The sequence below is a fragment of the Eptatretus burgeri genome, chromosome 8 (assembly GCF_056783735.1).
Source record: "Eptatretus burgeri isolate ZD-2024b chromosome 8, Ebu_testis_v1, whole genome shotgun sequence".
NCBI lineage: Eukaryota > Metazoa > Chordata > Myxini > Myxiniformes > Myxinidae > Eptatretus > Eptatretus burgeri.
The window spans coordinates 74,158,694-74,178,952 of NC_140968.1; the positions used below are offsets into that span (position 1 = coordinate 74,158,694).

At 41.8% G+C, this 20,259-nt stretch overlaps 1 protein-coding gene and 1 pseudogene across 3 annotated transcripts in view; both read left to right on the plus strand.

The window, feature by feature from the left end:
• Positions 1 to 20,259, plus strand: part of LOC147022052 (caskin-1-like) — a 268,997-nt gene that overhangs the window by 34,760 nt on the left and 213,978 nt on the right. The window lies entirely within an intron of this gene.
• Positions 8,745 to 10,704, plus strand: LOC147022053 (uncharacterized; annotated as a pseudogene).

Consider the following 20,259-nt stretch of genomic DNA (forward strand, 5'->3'; position numbering starts at 1 on the left):
ATGGCACCTCAGCAAAAGCTTTCTGCGACTCATTGGGACTGTCTCAATCGGTCAACTTCCCGACCCGGATCTCAACCAATGGTACTCCATCTCTTCTGGATCTGATTTTGACAAATTTCCCTGACAATATCTGCTGTTCTTCCTCCGCTCCAATTGGTTCTTCTGACCACGTCCTTGTCAAAGTGGACATCTCTCTGGCTATTATCAGAGAACCACCTCACCGCCGTCGAGTCTGGCATTTCACTCAAGCCGACTGGCAGGGTCTCCAAGCAGCCATCAAACTTATAGACTGGTCTCCTATCGCTACTTTCTCCAACATCAACTCATCCTGGGAATTCTTTCAAAGAAACTTGCTCTCCCTCATGCACAGATTTATCCCCTCTCGTCTGCAGTTGTCCTACCCTTCCTCACGCTCTTGGTTCATTGAAGATCGTGGTGAGGCAGTTGTCCTGAAACAACTTGCCTTTGCCTCATGGAAAGCAAACCCTACTGAGGGCAATCTCGGTTCCTTCCATAAAGCTCGGAACAAGTGTGTATCTACCCTCAGGAGAGCCAGAAAACAACATCTTTCTCATCTCAAGTCTGAACTCTCAAACCTCTCTCCCTCCTCAAAATCCTGGTGGCGTCTAATCAAATCTGTTTCTGGTGTATGTTCCCCCTCCATCCCATCCCTTACCTCAAATGGCCACACTGCTGATACCGCACTTGAAAAAGCTGAATGCCTAAACTCGGTGTTTGCAGCTAAATCTTGTGTCCAAAACCCATCACTTTCTCTACCCACCTTACCCAGTCGCACCCAACTGTCCCTGGACTCTGTGTCCTTTTCTCCTGACAAGGTGGAGAGCTTGCTGTCATACCTCGACTCAGATTCTGCAACCGGTCCAGACAGCATCAGCCCACGTGTCCTAAAAACCTGCTCTTCTGCTCTTGCTCACCCTCTCTCTGTTCTATTCACCCTCTCATTTGCTCAAGGTCATCTGCCATCTGCTTGGAAATCAGCAAACATTACTGCCCTGGATAAAAAGGTGCTAAAACCGATCCCTGCAACTGCAGACCAATCAGCCTTCTCCCAATCATCAGCAAGGTTATGGAATCAATCATCGCTTCAGACATTAAATCCTTCCTCTTCTCCAATGGCTTGATTTCCAATCATCAAATTGGTTTCAGACCAGGTCACTCTACCCTGGATATGCTGCTTCTGCTCTCCCAACAATGGATGGAGGTCCTCAATGCCAGACAGGAAATCCCAGCCGTATCCCTGGAAATAGCACGTGCTTTTGACACGGTCTGGCACCCTGCCTTGCTTACCAAACTCTCTTCCTATGGTATCCAAGGCCATCTCCACTCATGGCTCGCAGACTCCCTCTCCTGAGGCAGTCAACGTGTGGCCCTAAATGGAGTTCTTTCATCCCCTCTTCCTGTCCAGGCTGGAGTTCCTCAAGGTAGCGTTCTGGGCCCTGTTCTTTTTCTGCTTTTCATCAATGATCTCTCCGACTCTCTGGAAAATCCTCCATATCTCTTTGCTGTTGACTCCACCCTCTGCTGTACCATTGGTCATCCCTCGGACCGGCAAGCAGCAGCTTCTTCGCTCACTGCAGATCTGGATAAAATCACAAACTGGTCCAACACGTGGAACATGTCTTTCAATCCGGACAAATCTCACACTCTCACTCTGTCTCTTCGAAAGGACCATTTAGAACCCCCCCCCATCCACTTTCTCAACAATCCTCTGGAAGAAGTCCTTTCTTTCAAGCTTCTGGGTCTCACTATCTGCCATGACCTTTCCTGGGAAAGCCACATTTCAAACCTCGCCTCCAAATCCAGTCGCCGACTGCGAATCCTCTGTCGTGCAAAGTCCTTCCTCGGCCACCTAAGCTCCTGACCACATACAAAGGTTTTGTCCACAGCCTGATGGAGTACTTCTCTCCCCTCCGGGCTGGTGCTCCTGCCTCCCACATTTCTCGGCTTTACGCTGTAAAAACCAAGGCATTTTGGATCATTGGCATCTCCCGCAATGAGGCTGAGTCTTTGGGCCTCTCACTCAATCACCGCAGGTTGGTCGGTGGTCTTTCTGTCTTCTACTATCTCCTCTCCAGTCTTGCCCCCCCTGCTCTCTCTCTCTCTCTCTCTCTCTCTCTCTCTCTCTCTCTCTCTCTCTCTCTCTCTCTCTCTCTCTCTCTCTCTCTCTCTCTCTCTCTGCGATTTGTCCCCACCACATTTCCGCAGGGCGCTCAAGGTCCGCCAACAACCCCGTTCTGGTAAAACTACCAAAATCACGAATCACTGCTCACCTTCACTCTTTCATTCCTCTTTTTTTCCTGCCTTTGGAATAAATTTCCCCACTCTATTCATTCCCATTCTTCCCTCCAGGCCTTCAAAACAGCTGTTTACCACCACCTCTTATATCATCCCCATCCAAATCCTCGATCTTTTCTACCCCCGATGATCCACCCAAGCCCACATCCTTTCAATTCCCTGCTTTCCTTCCTGAAAGTCCCTGTAATGTCCATCTTCTATTCACAATGTTCCCTGTCCCATCCCTCTCCCTTCCACAGATCTCCTCATGTCTCTGTTCCCCACTGTTTTGTCCTTCCTACTCCCTCCCCTCTTGTGTCATGCCCCCCTTGCTGTACTTTGTGTGTTAGCTCTCATACGAGCCTCGACAAAGTATCCAAAAAAAAAAAAAATAATAATCTGTTATATATATTTATATATCTGTCTATCTATCTATCTAATATATATATATATATATATATATATATATATATATATATATATATATATATATATATATATATATCAATTGTGTATATGTACATATATAAAAATAAAAATGACCGTTTTTACAGCCATTTTTCCCTGCTGTGCAGGGGTTTTGGCTTTTTCTTGAGGCAATGTTTTATGGCCGGATGCCCTTCCTGACGCCAACCCTGGTCGCCTCTTACGACACACAGGGATATGGTACACCTATTCTAACCGGGGCATACACCGGGACCAGTACACTGGCACTCATTTCGCCGACCTTGGAAGGATGACAGGCTGAGTCAACCCCCTGGTGTTAATTCAGCAGCCAACGGGGCTTGAACTCAGGACCCTAGGATCCCAAGCCACCATCCTAACCACTAAGCCAACACCAGGCTTGTATATGTATGTATGTATATATGTATGTATGTATATATATATATATATATATATATATATATATATATATATATATATATATATATATATATATATATATATATATATATATATATATATATATATATATATATATATATATATATATATATATATATATATATATATATATATATATATATATATATATATATATATATATATATATATATATATATGTATATATATATATGTATATATATATATGTATATATATATATATATATATATATATATATATATATATATATATATGTATATATATATATTGTAGTTTCTTCAGGGTTTTGATGACAACTCACTTACTCTTTACGAAAGACACCATGGAATCATCGATGTCCACCAACGACCAGTGCTGGTTGACAAGTCATCCAGCTTTACATCCTTGGACAGGCAGACAGTGAACACATTGATCTATTGGTGAGTGTATAGCTGAGTCAATATTCAAACACAGGATAAACAGCTCAAAATGCAAGTGAGGAGCATACCTCTAAGGCCTAAGCTATCCTGCCAGTCCTGCGGTTGTTATTGACAATTAAATATTTATTTGTCAGTTCCAGGAAGCTCGACAAATCTGGGGCACAGATACCAAATAGATCTGCAGGAATCTCTTTGTTTGTTTTATTTTTTTCTGTGTACTTATAATTAAAAATAAAAATCAGGCATATTTTTCTTGCCAGAATCTAACTGTCATTCTCTGTGTCTTGCATGACGTTTTCGCACAGCATGCGGGTAACTTTGTCCGTATAATGAATGACATGTTTAATATATATTATAATCTCCAGTGCAGATATGCCATGCATGTAATTTGCAGCTTGTCCCTTTGATGTTTTTAATGATACCTTAATTAACCTGACAGAAATGTGTGTCGAGAAATCGTACAACATTCCATGTGGCAAACTACATGTCCATCACAGTAGGACGTGCTGACATACTCTGTAATGCCATGAAAGATGTAAAGCTACTGTCCATGTTTATGCACACGGGGTGTACAGGAAAATATCCTGTTACTGTTTGTGAAAATTATGAGATGAGATGTACCATACTCCTTCCAGTGTTGATGTTCCCAAAGTATTTTTGGGCATGGGTTATGCTGGGACATTTGGGGCTTTTGGGGCATGGGTTTATGCCTGGTCTTGGCTTAATGGTTGGGGTGGTGGGCTTGGGATCCTCGGATCCTGAGTTCAAATCCTCCTTGGCTGCTGAATTAATACCAGGTGGGGTTGACTCTGCCTGTCATCCTTCCGAGGTCGGCAAAATGAGTGCCAGCATGCTGGTATCATGTGTCGGAGTGGCGACCTGTCCAGGATTGTGCCCAATAGCCAAGGAGACTGCTTAGGCAGCAACAACGCTCTTCACAGAGTATGGTCCCAATGGATGGATGGATGGATGGGCATGGGTTTTGAGGCATGGGTTATGCTTTCCCAGAAATCAGTCAGGGCAGGAATTTGGAATTTGTTCATGGTGCCCATGATAGCTCGTCTACTTTTCTTGAAGGACACTGAGATCTTTAACATCCACTCACTCATGCCGACAGATGGGACACCCAGCCTAACGTTCATCTGAAGAACGGCACACACATTGATGCTCTGCCTACAAAACATTAGGGTCACAGTTTGTAGTTGGGTCGATATTCAAACCCTGTCGAAACAGCTCAGAGGTGAGTGTACTTACCTTTCAGGACTAGGCTATCCTGCCAGCCCATTTGTGCAAATAGAAGATTTGGAAAGCTAACTTGAGACTGCAGGCCAACTTTGGTCCTGCTCTCTGGTGTCTCATTCATCTTCTATTTCTCTTTTGTCCCACTCTAATACATTAAGGGTGCTTCTTGTAAAAGTTGGAGTTTTACACACTTGTATGATGAAAACCACTTCCTCATGGAGTATCGTTTCCCCACACTCCACATGCTCTGGGAGATTTATTTGTCAATATCCCTCACTCATTTGTGGTGATCCTACAACTAAAGAATGTTCACTTTGTCGATGTTTGTTAGTGTGGTCATCAGATGACCTGAATCAAGGATGTCAATCATTGTTCGTCTACACTGTGACAACCCAGTTTGAACTTTGGTTTTCTGTGGTCCAGTACCATGTAGAACAGATCGTCACAAACTGTACTAAAATTCGAATAATTCTGCGCAACTTAATCTTTGGATAAGTCAAAAACAACAATTTTTCATTTTCTCACTTGATTATTGACCCTGGCAGCTGCCAAATTTGTTTTGATCGGGCCTACACATCATCTCAACTCGTCAAGGTTTTTCAACAGAACAGTCATCCGCCAGTCAACCATCCCGTCAAAATAATTTTGACTGACAAACTGTGATCAATAAAATCCACAATTCCTTTTGATTTGGCAGTAAATAATTGCATGCAATTCAACATAGCTATGCCTGGATGGGTTTGACGGTAGAGGAACTGCAGCCGAAACCCGAATCCTATACAGGTTTCTCCTGATGACTCCATCTTTGTCGATTTGGTTTCCTCCTGACGGCTCCATGTTTTTGGTCAGTTATTTGAATCGGTGCTATATTGTCGCAACATAAACTTTATACTTTCACGATCATCAGTCTTGTTGAGGAGATGTCAAGCTTCTTGTGCATTTATTTACAAGTCATCTGTGCAGCTGTCATTAGCAAGGTCTCAGTCATGAAAAGGGGTATTGGAGGTTACATTTTTGAATAGCTATAAGCATTTATTCCATTGTCACACTACAGAAAGACCAAGTTATATACGGACTCAAACAAGTTAAAATAATATTGACATCAGTCCTGGAGATGCAAAAATATGGGCAATGTATCGGGACATGTGGATGCCAAACAGTCTACAAACTCGGCATGATAGCCGGGTATTTTGCATCCACTGTGTTTCTTTCCCCATGAGCCCCAATGTGATCTACGACCTGCTCAATGCACACATAGAGTGATCTGTGAGGAAGGTTTTTATATATATATATATATATATATATATATATATATATATATATATATATATATATGTGTACAATGTACATAGTTGAGGCTCATGGAGGAACATAAACACAAAACGGACCAGATGTAACAGAATAATAATAAAACAAGCAGTCATAGACTGGTAGTTACGAAATCGTCAACTTGACCTCTGACCTAGTCTAATAAAAGCTGTCTCTGGAGAAGGTAGCGACGCAAACCAGAAGTTTCTACAATGATTCTGTACCAAACCATCAAAAATCGAATGTTTGACCTCACTGTGACCTTGACCTTTGACCGATTTTGACCAAAATCTAATCAGCGATAGCCATCACCCTCCTGAATCACGTGGTGTAATTTGACATTGCTAGCTTCTTCCGTTCTCGAGTTATCGTGCCTACAAACAAACAAACACACACACAAACAGATGACAGAAGTCATCAATATACTTACGAAATCTTTAGATTTCGTAAGTAAAAAACAGTAGAGAGATATGGGGGGTGGAAGGGGGGGATACACCAACAGCATGGTTGAGGGATCAAATAAAGGGAGACATTGAGAGAGAAGGGACACGAGAAAGAGTGAGAGCAAAGGGAGTATACGGGGTAAACAAGATGGATACAGCCGCAAACTTTTTATTATTATAGCCTAATCATCTTTATTCGAAGCCTGGTGTTGATTTAACGGTTAAGGTGACTGGCTTAAGGTCTTCGGGTCTTGCGTTCAAGCCCCTGTCTCTATTGAATTAACACCAGGTGGGTTGACCCAGTCTGTCATCCTTCCAAGGTCAGGAATAACGAGTACTGGCTTACTGGTAATGGGGGGCATTGCATCAGCAGCACAGCGGCACTTCCAGAAAATGATGCAGCCATGCAGCTATAGGCTTCTTCTTCTTCGTCTTCTTCTTCTGGCTGCTCCCGTTAGGGGTCGCCACAGCGGATCATCCGTATGATCCGCATCGTGATTTGGCACATGTTTTATGCCGGATGCCCTTCCTGACGCAACCCTGGTCACATCTTACGACACAGGGATATGGTACACCTATTTTAACCGGGGTATACGCCGGCCCAGTATACTGGTACTCATTTCGCCGACCTCGGAAGGATGACAGGCTGAGTCAACCCCCTGGTGTATTAATTCAGTGGCCCAACGGGGCTTGAACTCAGGACCTTTTGGATCCCAAGCCGCTGCCCTAACCACTGCGCCAACACCAGGCTTATAGGCTGCATATGAATGAATATATAAATAAATTATTTATTCCCAACCACAAAACAGTCTCCTGATAATGGTGTTATAGTAAGGCAATAGACAATGTGCTGGAGTGGCAGATGATACTTGTCACAAATCATGCACAATGGCTGTGATGGGACACAATTTATCTTGCACTTACTGTACACAGTTATGGGATCTTACCATATATACGAGGGTTGGGATGAAAGTAATGTCTCTTATTAACTCACCTGGAACGTAATTCTAGGGAGCTTGTGGAATGGCACCTGGAACGTCGTCCGTCCATCCGTCCACAAACACTTGCAACTTCTTCTCTGAAACTACACACACAATTTCGATGAAACTTCACCACAACGTTCATCACTCGTGATCTACCAAAGTTTGTTCATGACATTAAAAAAAAATTGGGGTCTATGGTAACCTCTGGGGGAGGGGGGGAGCGGGGGCGGAGGGGGGAGGGTTTGCCCCTCAAAGTAAGTATTTGCTATAACATTGGTTCATTGGTACATTTTGCTGATTCCGTCCCATGTTGACTTACTCCTCAGTATCATTATTCTACCACGTGAGTGCCCAGGGGTATTGTTCTGAGTTCCTCCACCACAGAAAATGAAGGAGGTTATGTTTTCACTGCTTTCTGTCTGTCTGTCTGTTTTACTGTGTACATGATATCTCAAAAAGTTGTGGACGGATCCGGATGAAATTTTGTGGGTAGGTTGTGTGTGACAAAGGCGAACTGATTATATTTTGGTGAATATCTGGATCCGGATCCGACTACTAGAATTTTTTAAGTGATTCTTCACCATTGAGAGATCGGGCTAAAAACGATACATAGCATAATATCTCAAAATGTATTAGGCCAGATTAGTCAGGTGGCTTAGAGACAAATTTTCACTTTATGGGGACAGACCGGATAAAAGCACCAAATTTTTTTCCACTTGTTCCTTGATGCATTAGTAATGATATTTTAGTAGGACCCATCTAATCAGCTAATTTGTCCGTCTCTCTGTCTGCCCATCAGATCAGCCATTTTTCTTGCGATTCAAATGGTTACCGCCCTGAAAGAACAGAACTAAGAACATCTATCTTATATTAAATTTGTATATTACCACAGGGTATGACTATTAAAATCTCATATAACCTTGACCTATATTTATGACCAAAACTAGGTCAAATTGTGATAATTTATATATTTTATGACTATTCATTGATCGAATTTTGATGGTTATTTCTCGATAACCCATTTAACTATTCGGTTTATATATATTATTAATGTTTGCGATAAAGTAATTATATTAGGTGCATATAACAGGATTATCAACACTGTAGAGTCTGTCACGTGGTGACCCTCTAACAGTCAAGAGTTCAGGTGGTACAGTGGGACTCACTGAAAACCCATCAGCTTTCAGGAATTGGATGATAGCTGGTCCTGAGCAAGCTTGGCTTCTCACAGAATTTGACATGACGTACTTCTACACAGAAGATGAGAACAACCTGCAGCACCACGAAGAGGGCCTGTCTGCACAGAAAACATTCAAACAACAAGTTTCAGCTCTAGTTGAGACAATCTGTGAGATGGACAATCCTTTCCGAAACAACTCTTCTGAACTGACCTCCTTGGACAGCCCCAATGTCATGGATGACTCAGTAGTCAATACAGTTCGCACTATTGAAGCATTGGGAGTGAACCAGTACAAGAGCTACCACATGTTAGTGATTAATGATCGCACACAGTCGATTCATGTTCCCATAAAGAAAAATTCCCTTGCCCTCTTCAGAAGTCCAAAATCAAAGATCAAATCCAAACAAGCTGGGAAGATTGTGATGCTGAAGAATGATGTTTCACTCTTCTCCAGATTATATATTGTGATGCAGCACAGAGATTGTGATATGAGCACATTCTTTTCACATGAAAATCATCCATACCCTCCGTCTCTGTCAGACAGTGGAAAACTACGTCTCGGGAAAAAGTCTGATCTGCTGAAGAACTTGGATGAGGAAAGTCACATTGGGCCTCCAACTTCCTTTGATGTCAAAGCACTGGATGGTGCTGCTGGAGTGCACCTCCTTCCTATGACAAATATTACCACATTTGATGAGTATGCAGACAATGTTTTCATTCCACACCTCATCAGTCAATTACATAATACCAAGAGAGTATATGTGGTCTGGGATACCTACATTGCCAGCAGCCTCAAGGAGACAGCAAGGGAAAAGAGAGGGAAAGGAGTTCGTAGAAAGGTGTCTGGTAAAACCAAAGTCCCAGGAAACTGGAAGGAATTTCTACAAGATTCAGCTAACAAGCAGGAACTCTTTGGATTTTTGTCGGATAAAGTTGCATCACCATGCGTCAATTTTCCCAATGGCAAGTCAGTATTTATTACATCTGGACAGAATGTAGTGGCCAGAGGTGCTAATCATTACATGTTGCCATGTGACCACGAAGAGGCAGACACCAGACTGTTGATTCACATTCAGGATGCTCTGGAAACAGAATCTACCATGTGTTTGGTACGCACTGTGGACACTGATGTTCTCGTCATCCTAATCAGCAAATTTCATGACTTGGTCACCATTTATCCAAGTGCAGACATCTGGATAGCATTTGGAACAGGCAAGGATTTTGTTCATCTTCATGTCAATTCCATTTGTCATAGGCTGGGCAAAGAGAGATCTGCAGCCTTGCCTGGATTCCACAGCTTCACAGGTTGTGACACAACATCTGGTTTCTTTGGCAAGGGGAAAAAGTGGCATTGGAGACCTGGAATTCACTTCCTGAAGTTACCCAAACATTCAGCTATATGGCACTGAATCCATACAAGCATATGGATTTGGACTCTCAGCACTTCCAGATCCTTGAGCACTTCACTGTCCTTCAATATGACAAAACAAGCAGTTTGGAATTGGTCAATGAAGTAAGGAGGGTGTTATTCTGTCAGAGGAATAAGACAATGGAGAACATACCACCAACTCAGGATGCTCTCATACAGCACACAAAGCGTGCAGCTTACCAGACAGGCATCTGGGCAACTAGCCTTTTGCCTCAGCAGAACACTCCTACTCCAGAGGGCTGGGGTTGGACTTGGGAGATGGAAAATCAATAATGGTTTCCCGTCTGGACCCCACCCTACCCATTTCCTTTAAGGCGTGTAATGAACTGGTGAAGTGTGGGTGCAAGAGCAAGAATGGTTGCAGTACCAGGTGTGCCTGCAAAAAGGTCCAGTGGAGATGTACTGAACTTTGCAGCTGTGTATGTCAAAAGTAGGGAATATGCTATGAATATGTTTATTCCTGTTCTACTTGAACAATAGGAGGTGTCATTTATATTATCATATGGGACATTGGTTGAGACTCGGTGAACTAGATTTGTTGCCCTCCAGTGAGGCACTGGAGACCTGGATATTATGTTTGTCACAATGATCACTCCAATACTGCATGCATGTATATCTAGATATGGAGTACATTCGGTTGTTTGCGAGATTCAAAGTGGTAAAGAACATTACATGTATAATGGGATGTTATAAAGTAAATAAATATTTTAAAAAAACATTTCATGTGATTTTACAAATGAGATATAATATTTTTTCAGAAAATCAACTCTTTTTAAGAAATTTATGAAAGAATATAGAATATCTTATCATTCTGTGTGCATATTTGGCAAAATATGGCATAATACACTAAAATGGTATATAATGGTGTCGTATAGCTTCGATCACATGAGTCCTCCCAAAAAATGAAAGTTTATACATCAAGCTCGTAACACATAAAAATTGGTGCTTTTATCTGGTATGTCCCCATCAAGTTGCTAAATGTTTTGAAGGGAGCAATGAACCATCATGCAAACGGAATATATGCAAATTAGAAGATGAGAACTATGAGTTTATTGGTAGTATAGTCACATAGTATTTGTAGTATTATATAATGACTAAGTAGTAACAGAATACAAGGATTGTGATTATGTCTTTTTATGTCATCTTATGTCTGTTTACAAGAGTACTGTTCATGTTTACTTACTGCATTGAATAATGTCTAATAATAATAAGAAATCAACAAATAACCACTAACTAGTGTATTCTTTTACATGTAAACACACACTTTCAATAAATAACTCATTTATTGATATTATTAATGGTATAATTGCATTCCTTGTCCCAGAAAATGTGTGTTTAGACACCAAGATTGCTATCCTAAATGGCATAGAAGCTGAGATAATGGCACTTATAGGTTCCAAGATGGCCACCATCCTCTATGTTGAGGACGTGGGTCCTACCAAAAATTTAAATCTAAGGCAATGGATAGCACATGGAAAAAGTTTAGTGCTTTTATCCGTCGTGTCCCTAAAATTTTGTTAAGCCACCTGACTAGATCTGTTCTCGTGGATCAGGCACTACAGGGCAAAGGTATGCGCTCTACCAAGTGCCCTTCTAGTGTTTTTTTTTTACAGTTCGTAACCAAAGAAACCGGTATCGACGACAAGCCTCCAAGTGGTTGGCCTGCAAACGCTATGACACCGGTAAACAAGAGTCAAATTGATGCACTCATGAAAGTGTATGTCAGTTGACAGACATATGTGGAAAAATAACTTTGTATTTGCCAAATATGGATGCATATTCCCTGAAATTTTCATTGGAATTGGAATTATAGCCAATGAGAAATTAAATAAGAGGAATGACTTTTGTACCGACCCGTATTATTCATACACATAAACAATCAGGGATGTGACCTTTCCACTGACAGAGAGTCATGAACTGAACCAAATAATTGCTGAAAATATTGGAAAATAAATCGTAAACCCAAACAGAGCATTTAACAATCCAGAGTATCACTGGATTATATAGATTACAGTGGATCTGCAAATCAGTGTGGATTCCCTCACTCACTCACTGACACACAGATATGTTTCGGCAATTTCGTCTGAATTATTTTCGAGATTTGTAGATTAAAAATTCAGATTAGATTAAATTTTTTTATCATTTAGCATTGATTTTAATTGAAAAAATTTATAATGCTATTTCATTGCTGTACAAAGCTGCATGTGTGCATTGCAATTAAAAAAATAAAACACTTTTGAATAATGTATAATATCGATTCCAGTAGATGTCAAACTTGGACCTTCAACATCACAGATATAAATTCAACATCACAGATATACCATTCAAGATATAAATTATATTGATATAAAAATGTTGTGGTTGAAGCAGACAACTTTGTCGAACTGTGCCTAAGGCAAGTTGGACTCGCTAGTCAAGGCATCAACCTTGCAGCATACCTCAAACTACAGGTGATACAGGTAAATATATATTCAGCAATTTGGGCTCTGATAACTTGGACATCATCCACATTCAATGTACAAAACCAAATTACAGTTAAATTACATTTTAAAATGACAGGGTTACATTAGACAATTCAGTTGAACTGTGCTTAGGGACGCTTGGGCGCAATATTAATGTTGTCTGTGTGCAAACTCACTGGCTGACACACACACACACACACACACACACACACACACACACACACACACACACACACACACACACACACACACACACACACACACACACACACACACACACACACACACACACACACACACACACACACACTACAATGTTCTCTCCGGTCCCTTTGCAAAGTTGAAGAGGGAAATTAAACAGGGAATAATTTCTTATCCATTAAAATGTACTTTTAGGAAGGAAGGAAAACTTGGTTTCCATGTTGTTTACAATGGATGAGAATTTTAACCTACAGTATGTTTTGTGGTTACCTTTGAACTGTCAATTAAATGTATGGAACTGATGAGTTGTATTTACTTTAAAAACACTCTGTTAATGTTTCATGGCATAAATAATAGCAGTGGCACAGGTGAACAAAGCTATTTAATGCATGACCTTCAGGATTCATTTTGATTTCATTGTTGGTTTGTAAGCAGAATTTCAATTTCACTGAAATGCCAGGTTGGAGTATAAGCAGTGGTTAAGTGAGAGTTACACGGTGGTCTAAGGCTCATGAAGGATCATGTACACATGCAGCACATCCATCACACACAGAACATAGACAGTAGTTGACATCAGTGTACTCTAATGTGAATTATACGGGCAATAGTAGACAAACTTATGGTCTATGGGATTTGAACATGAGTTCCCTACATCGTCAGATCAGAGTTTAAATGCAGTTGCTAACAGACCTGCAGTGTTAGTCCTGTAACTGCTTTTGCTTTGTGAAAATTCCACTGATGGATCATGACTCATAGTCCTGCCTTTGCTGCCAATAATCGACCAGCTCTTGGAATCCATTAACCACCCATATCTGTTAAAGGATTTAAGTTCCATAATGGATGTGATTTATGGATTAACAGGAATTAACTCCATAAAGTCCAACTTCGTCTTTTCTTCAATGTTTCATATATTTCCATTCATATCCAAATGGATGAATATATATATATATATATATATATATATATATATATATATATATATATATATATATATATATATATATATATATATATATATATATATATATATACACAAACACTGCATTTTTAGGGTGTTTCAAAAAACAGGTGGACTATTTGAACATTTTATTGGAGTAATATTGCCAAAGGTAGCAAGTTCAGTGATACATTGTTGGAAAGCATGCACCATGCCATTTTAAAATCACTCATCAAGCTGCTTGTAGTTGACATTTTCAATGTGTGCTCCACCTCTGTTCAAGCAAGCTTTGATCCTGACTCCAAAATTCTCCACAACTCATCTGCAAGTGGCTGGATGGTAGTCTGATGGTAGTCCTCCACCTCCCGTTTCAGCACAGCCAGCGTTCAACATTTGTTGTCTTAAACAACCTTCGGCAGCACCCCAAAATAAAAAATCCAGTGGATTCAAATCTGGGCTGTGGGGCGCCCACTCATGCACTGTGCCCAGGCTGATGACACGATTTCTAAACAGCTGGTGGAGCAAGTGTATGGTTTCACCTGCACTGTCCTGCATGAACCATGCAAGTTTGAGTTGGTCTGGAGACAGTAGTTGAGTGAGATGAGCGTGGAATCAGCGTAAGACCTTGCGGTACCGTTCAACATTGACTGTCACGGCCTTACCATTGGCATCCTCGAACCAATACGGTCCCAGCATACCCCATCTGGCATTCAATGCACATAAGCAAGTGGACTTGGGGCCCTTGAGAGACATCACAAACACCTCCTCAGGAGGCTCAGCACCACAGAAGATGTTGTGATTTCTGATCGCACCATTCAAATCGAAGTGTGCTTCTTCACTGAACCACAAGGAGTTGATCCAATTTGGGTTCCTTTCCATTCAGTCAATGATCCATCACACATTGTTACTCAGCTTGCCATGTCATTCAGAGTTAGTTTATGCCTTACAGATATGATGTGGTGGTAGAGCTTGAGTTCAGAAGTGAGAATGTGCCACACAGATGAGGCTGAGATCGTCAATTCTTGAGAATGCCGACGGCCGAATTTCTTAGGACTTTTGAAAGCAGAATCTCTCACAAGTTCAATGCTCCCTTGGTCCTTGGTAACACTTGTTGCGTGGCCACTGTTGCCTTTATTTTGATTTTTCATGCTTCCATGTGCTTGAAAGTGTTCTACAAACCACTGAATCCTCCCATTGGAAGGTCCGTTATGGGTGTGAACATTTTAATAATGACAGTATTGTCGGCGCACCTGCTCGTAGAATTTTGTGTCAACCCACAAAGTCACGATTTTCACTTTTTATTCCACTGTGAACAGTTGACATTGGGTCTTACTGACTACTTGTGAGAAATGGCATACCACCCACCACCATAACCTGCAAGAACAGAGGGTATAGAATTAGAAATGACAGAATATCAGGCTGCTCAAATAGTCCACTTTTTTTGAAACACCTTGTATATGTATATGAAAATAGGAATGGACACTTTCCTCTCAGCTGTCTAGCCTGGGTTCAAATCCCGACCCAGCAATAAACTGTCATCCCAGTGTTTCATAGGCAAGGTGATTCATCATTGTGTGTGCCATCCCTCAGATGAACGTTAAACGGTAATCCTATCTGCCAGCATTTGCTGGTGGACGTTAAAGATCCCATGGTGTCCTTCGCAAAGAGTAAGTGAGCTATTACTTGCACCATGACCAAATTCCAAATTCCTACTCTAACCAGCAGAGGACATTTCATCAGCGGCACAGCCGCGCCACTGGCCAGTGATGCTACCCCACAACCTTCATGTTTAGGTTAAGTTGACCTGTTCCTGTATGACATTGGGAGGCAGTGTTTCCAGTAGAGATTAGTAAGGTAAAGGGCATTGTGTGATCTGCTCTTCCTATCTGAACCGGCAAGGACCAGGTGTGGTTAGGTAAGAGGACCCTCAAGACGGTTATTTACATGAGGTTCTCCCCAGCATACTGCTCAAAAGTTTGCTCCCATCTCTCCCTCCCTCCAGTGTCCATGTGGGCCCAATGGCATGACATCACCCTCCCTCTCTAACAGCTCTGCAATCTGCATTCTGTGCATCACTAGTTTTGTCACGTGATTGGTTATCCTTGGGGGGATTAAATTGACTTAAAACAAATCCTGAGAACTGGCGTGAGATTAACCCACTCTCAGAAGAGGATTGCTCACCACACCGTTTGGGTGTGAGACCAACCAAATTGAGCCCTCAAGCTCGGTCATCTCTTGGGACAAAACCTCAGTGTGTATGTTTTTCAATCAAGCGCTGTTCTCTGATCTGTGACGGATCGTGTTCACGCAACATATGTATGTCCAATGTCCATTCCTTTAACACCATGAGGCACATAGGGCTGTTAAGGCAGTTTCATTTGGCTAAGGAGCACAATCCTGGATGGATCGCCATTCCGACACCGGATACTCGATTGGCTTATTTCCCCATCTCGGAAGGATGGCACACTGAGTCAATCTAATTGGTGGTATATCAACAGCACAACAGGGGCTCAAACTCAGGGCTCTAAGATCTTAAACCAGCCACCTTAACCACATTAACTGTTAAACCAACACCAGGATATATATATATATATATATATATATATATATATATATATATATATATATATATATATATATATATATATATATATATATATATAAATAAAAGAACGTTTTTACAGCCATTTTTCCCTGCAGGGGTTTGGCTTTTTCTTGAGGCAATGTTTTATGGCCGGATGCCCTTCCTGACGCCAACCCTGGTCGCCTCTTACGACGCAAAGGGATATGGTACACCTATTCTAACCGGGGCATACACCGGGACCAGTACACTGGTACTCATTTCACCGACCTCGGAAGGATGACAGGCTGAGTCAACCCCCTGGTGTTAATTCAGCAGCCAATGGGGCTTGAACTCAGGACCCTGGGATCCCAAGCCACCACCCTAACCACTAAGCCAACACCAGGCATATATATATATATATATATATATATATATATATATATATATATATATATATATATATATATATATATATATATATATATATATATATATATATATATATATATATATATATATATATATATATATATATATATATATATATATATATATATATATATATATATATATATATATATATATATATATATATATATATATATATATATATATATATATATATATATATATATATATATGACAGAGACATGTTTGTGGAGTAGATGGAAGAACTTCATAGTAAAGGAAGCGTTGTATAGTGTAGTATGGTCTGTGGATGGGTAGGAGACATCTCGATGTGAGATGTAATGTAAGTGGAGAAACTGTGACCTTAAGTTGTTATGTGTCACCACACAAGGGGGGGGAGGGGAGAGGAGACTGTCCTGTGTTAATTAGATTGGGATTAAGGCCAATTTCTTCCAGTATGTGATTGCCTCCTGTGACCTTTTCCTACGTTTTTGCATTGACAAGACCGGCGATAAAGAGGAATCACGTCCTTAAACAAACAACAATCGAGCTGAACATTCCAATATGTATATATAATGCGAAAGACGAATGGCATTTTCAATTGTTAGAAGAAATGAAGAATGCTCTTTAAATCTGCTACAAGACCCGAATCAATGAAAAATGTCATGAGCTTTACCACACTCCAAACTTTCCCATAAGCCCATGGTTCAGTTTTCCTTTAAGGTTCACCAATTAATGCTTGAAGATAGGAACTGCTCTTGGACTCTGTGTCTTTTTCATCTGAGAAGGTGGAGAAGTTTCTAGCAACCCCATACTAACCCCAGACTCTGATTCTGCAACTGTACCGGACGGCATCAGCACATGCGTCCTAAAAACATGCTCTGCTGCTCCTGCACATCCTCTTCCTGGTCTGTTCACCCCATAATTTTCTCGATGTCATCGTCCATCTGCTTGGAAGTCAGTCAACATCACCGCACTACATAAACAAAGTGCAAAAAACGATCCCCTTAACTGCAGACCTCACAGCTAATTTCTAATCATCAGCAAGGTCATGGAATCCATCATCACAATTGACATCAAATCCTTCCTTTTCTCCAATGGCTTAATCACGTCATCAATTTTTATTCAGACCAGATCACTCTACATTGGGCATGCTGCTTTTGCTCTCCCAACAATAGATGAAGGCCCTCAACACCAGACATGATGTCAGAGCCATCTCTCAACACATGTCTCGAGCATTCCATGCAGTCTGGCACCACACCTTGCTCTCCAAATGGCATCCAAGGCAATTCTACACATGGCTTACTGACTTACTCTGCTCTCATAGCCAACATGTGGCTCTCAACAGATTTCTTTCATCTTCTCTTTCTGTTAAGGCAGGAGTCCCCCAAGGCAATATTCTGGGTGCAGTCCAATTCCTAATCTTCCATCATTGATCTCACACTCTCACTACGTCTCTCCGAAAGGACCATATGGAACCCCCCCCCCCATCTACTTTCTCAACAATCCTCTGGAAGAAGTCCTTTCATTCAAGCTTCTGGGTCTCACTATCTGCCATGATCTTTCCTGGGAAAGCCACATTTCCAATCTTGCCTCCAAAGCCAGTCGCCGACTGGGAATCCTCCGTTGTGCTTCCTTCCTCGGCACACCTGAGCTCCTGACCACATACAAAGTTTTTGTCCACAGCCTGATGGAGTACTCCTCTCCCCTCTGGGCTAGTGCTCCTGCCTCTCACCATTCTCAGCTTCACGCTGTGGAAACCAAAGTATTTAGGATCATTGGTATCTTCCGCGATGAGGCTGAGTCTTTGGGCCTCTCACTCAATCACTGCAGGCAGGTCGGTGGCCTTTCTCTCTTCTACCGTCTCCTCTCCAATCTCGCCCCCCCCCCCGGCTCTGTCTGCGATATGTCTCCACCATATTTCCGCAGGGCACTCAAGGTCCGCCAACAACCCCCTTCTGGTAAAACTAGCAAAATCACAAATCGCTACTCACCTTCACCCTTTCATTCCTCTTTTTCCCCACCTTTGGAATAAACTCCCACACTCTGTTCAATCCCATTCTTCCCTCGAGGCCTTCAAAACAGTTGTTCACCACCACCTCTTATCTTCCCCTATCCAAAACCTCGATCTTTTCTACCCCCGTTAATCTACCCAAAACCCACCTCCTTCAAATTCACTGCTTTCCTTCCTGAAAGTCCCTGTAATGTCCATCCTGTATACCCCATGTTCCCCATCCCATCCTTCTCCCTTCCACAGACCTCCTAATGTGTCTGTTCCCCACTGTTTTGTCCGTTCCTCTCCCACCCCTCTTGTCTCATGCCTCCCTTGCTGTGCGTTGTGTCTTCGCTCTCATACGAGCCTCGACAAGGTATACAAAAAAATTAAGATCTCTGACTCACTGGAAAACTCCCTTTATCTATTTGCTGACACCTCTACCTTCTCACGTAACATCCCTCATCATTCAGATTGCAAGCAACAGTGTCTTCCCCTCTCTCTGCAAACCTTGATCAATTCATGAGTTGGCCAAACACTTTGAATATGTCTTTCAATCCTGATAAATCACTCTCACTCTCACTCTCACTCTCACTCTCACTCTCACTCTCACTCTCACTCTCTCTTCTCTCTCTCCAAAAGGACAATCTGGCGAACCCTCTGATCTACTTTCTTCACAATTCTCTTGAAGAAGTTCAATCACTCAGATTTTTGAGCCTCACTATCAGTCATGCTTTTTTGGGGGCAAACCACACATCTAACTAAGTTGGTGTCCAAAGCCAATCGCTGACTGGGCATCTTCAGTCATGCAAATCCTCCCTTGGTACAGCTGAACTCTTATCCACATACAAGGCATTCATCCACAGGTTGAGGGAATACTGCTCTCTCTTCGGGTCTGGCACCCCTGTATCACACCTTGCTCAGCTTGACGTCATGGAAAACTAAGGCCTTCAAGATCATTGGAATCTCCCATGATGAAACTGACTTTGTGGGACTATCACTTTCACATCGAAGAGAGGTTGGTGGTTTCTGTCTTCTACCTCCTCCTTTCTTTTCTTGCACCTGCTCTTCTTTCCATGCTCTGCCTTCACTCTCCCCCACCCCCTCCATGTTTATGCAGTGTGCACATTGTCTGCCAGCAACCCCCTGCTGCTAAAACTCCCAAATCCAGAATCACTACTTACCTCCACTCCTCTGGTCCTCTTTCTTCCCATCTGTGGAATGAAGTTCTACATTCTCTTCAATCTCATTCTTCCCTTCAGGGCTTCTAGATTGCTATTCACCACAATCTCAGATCATTCGCCATTCAAAACCATGATCTTTTCTATCTTGCTTAACCACCCCGCCTCCCTCCCCCACCTCCAAAGCCGACCTATTTCCAAGTTTATAGTTTTTCTTTCCTGAGAATTTGTGGCTGTGTCCATCTTGCTCTCTCTCTCTCCTGTGTCCTCCCCTTTCCCTCATTTTTCCCCACATCCCTTATTTTGCCAAGTCTCCCTTTATTTTGTCC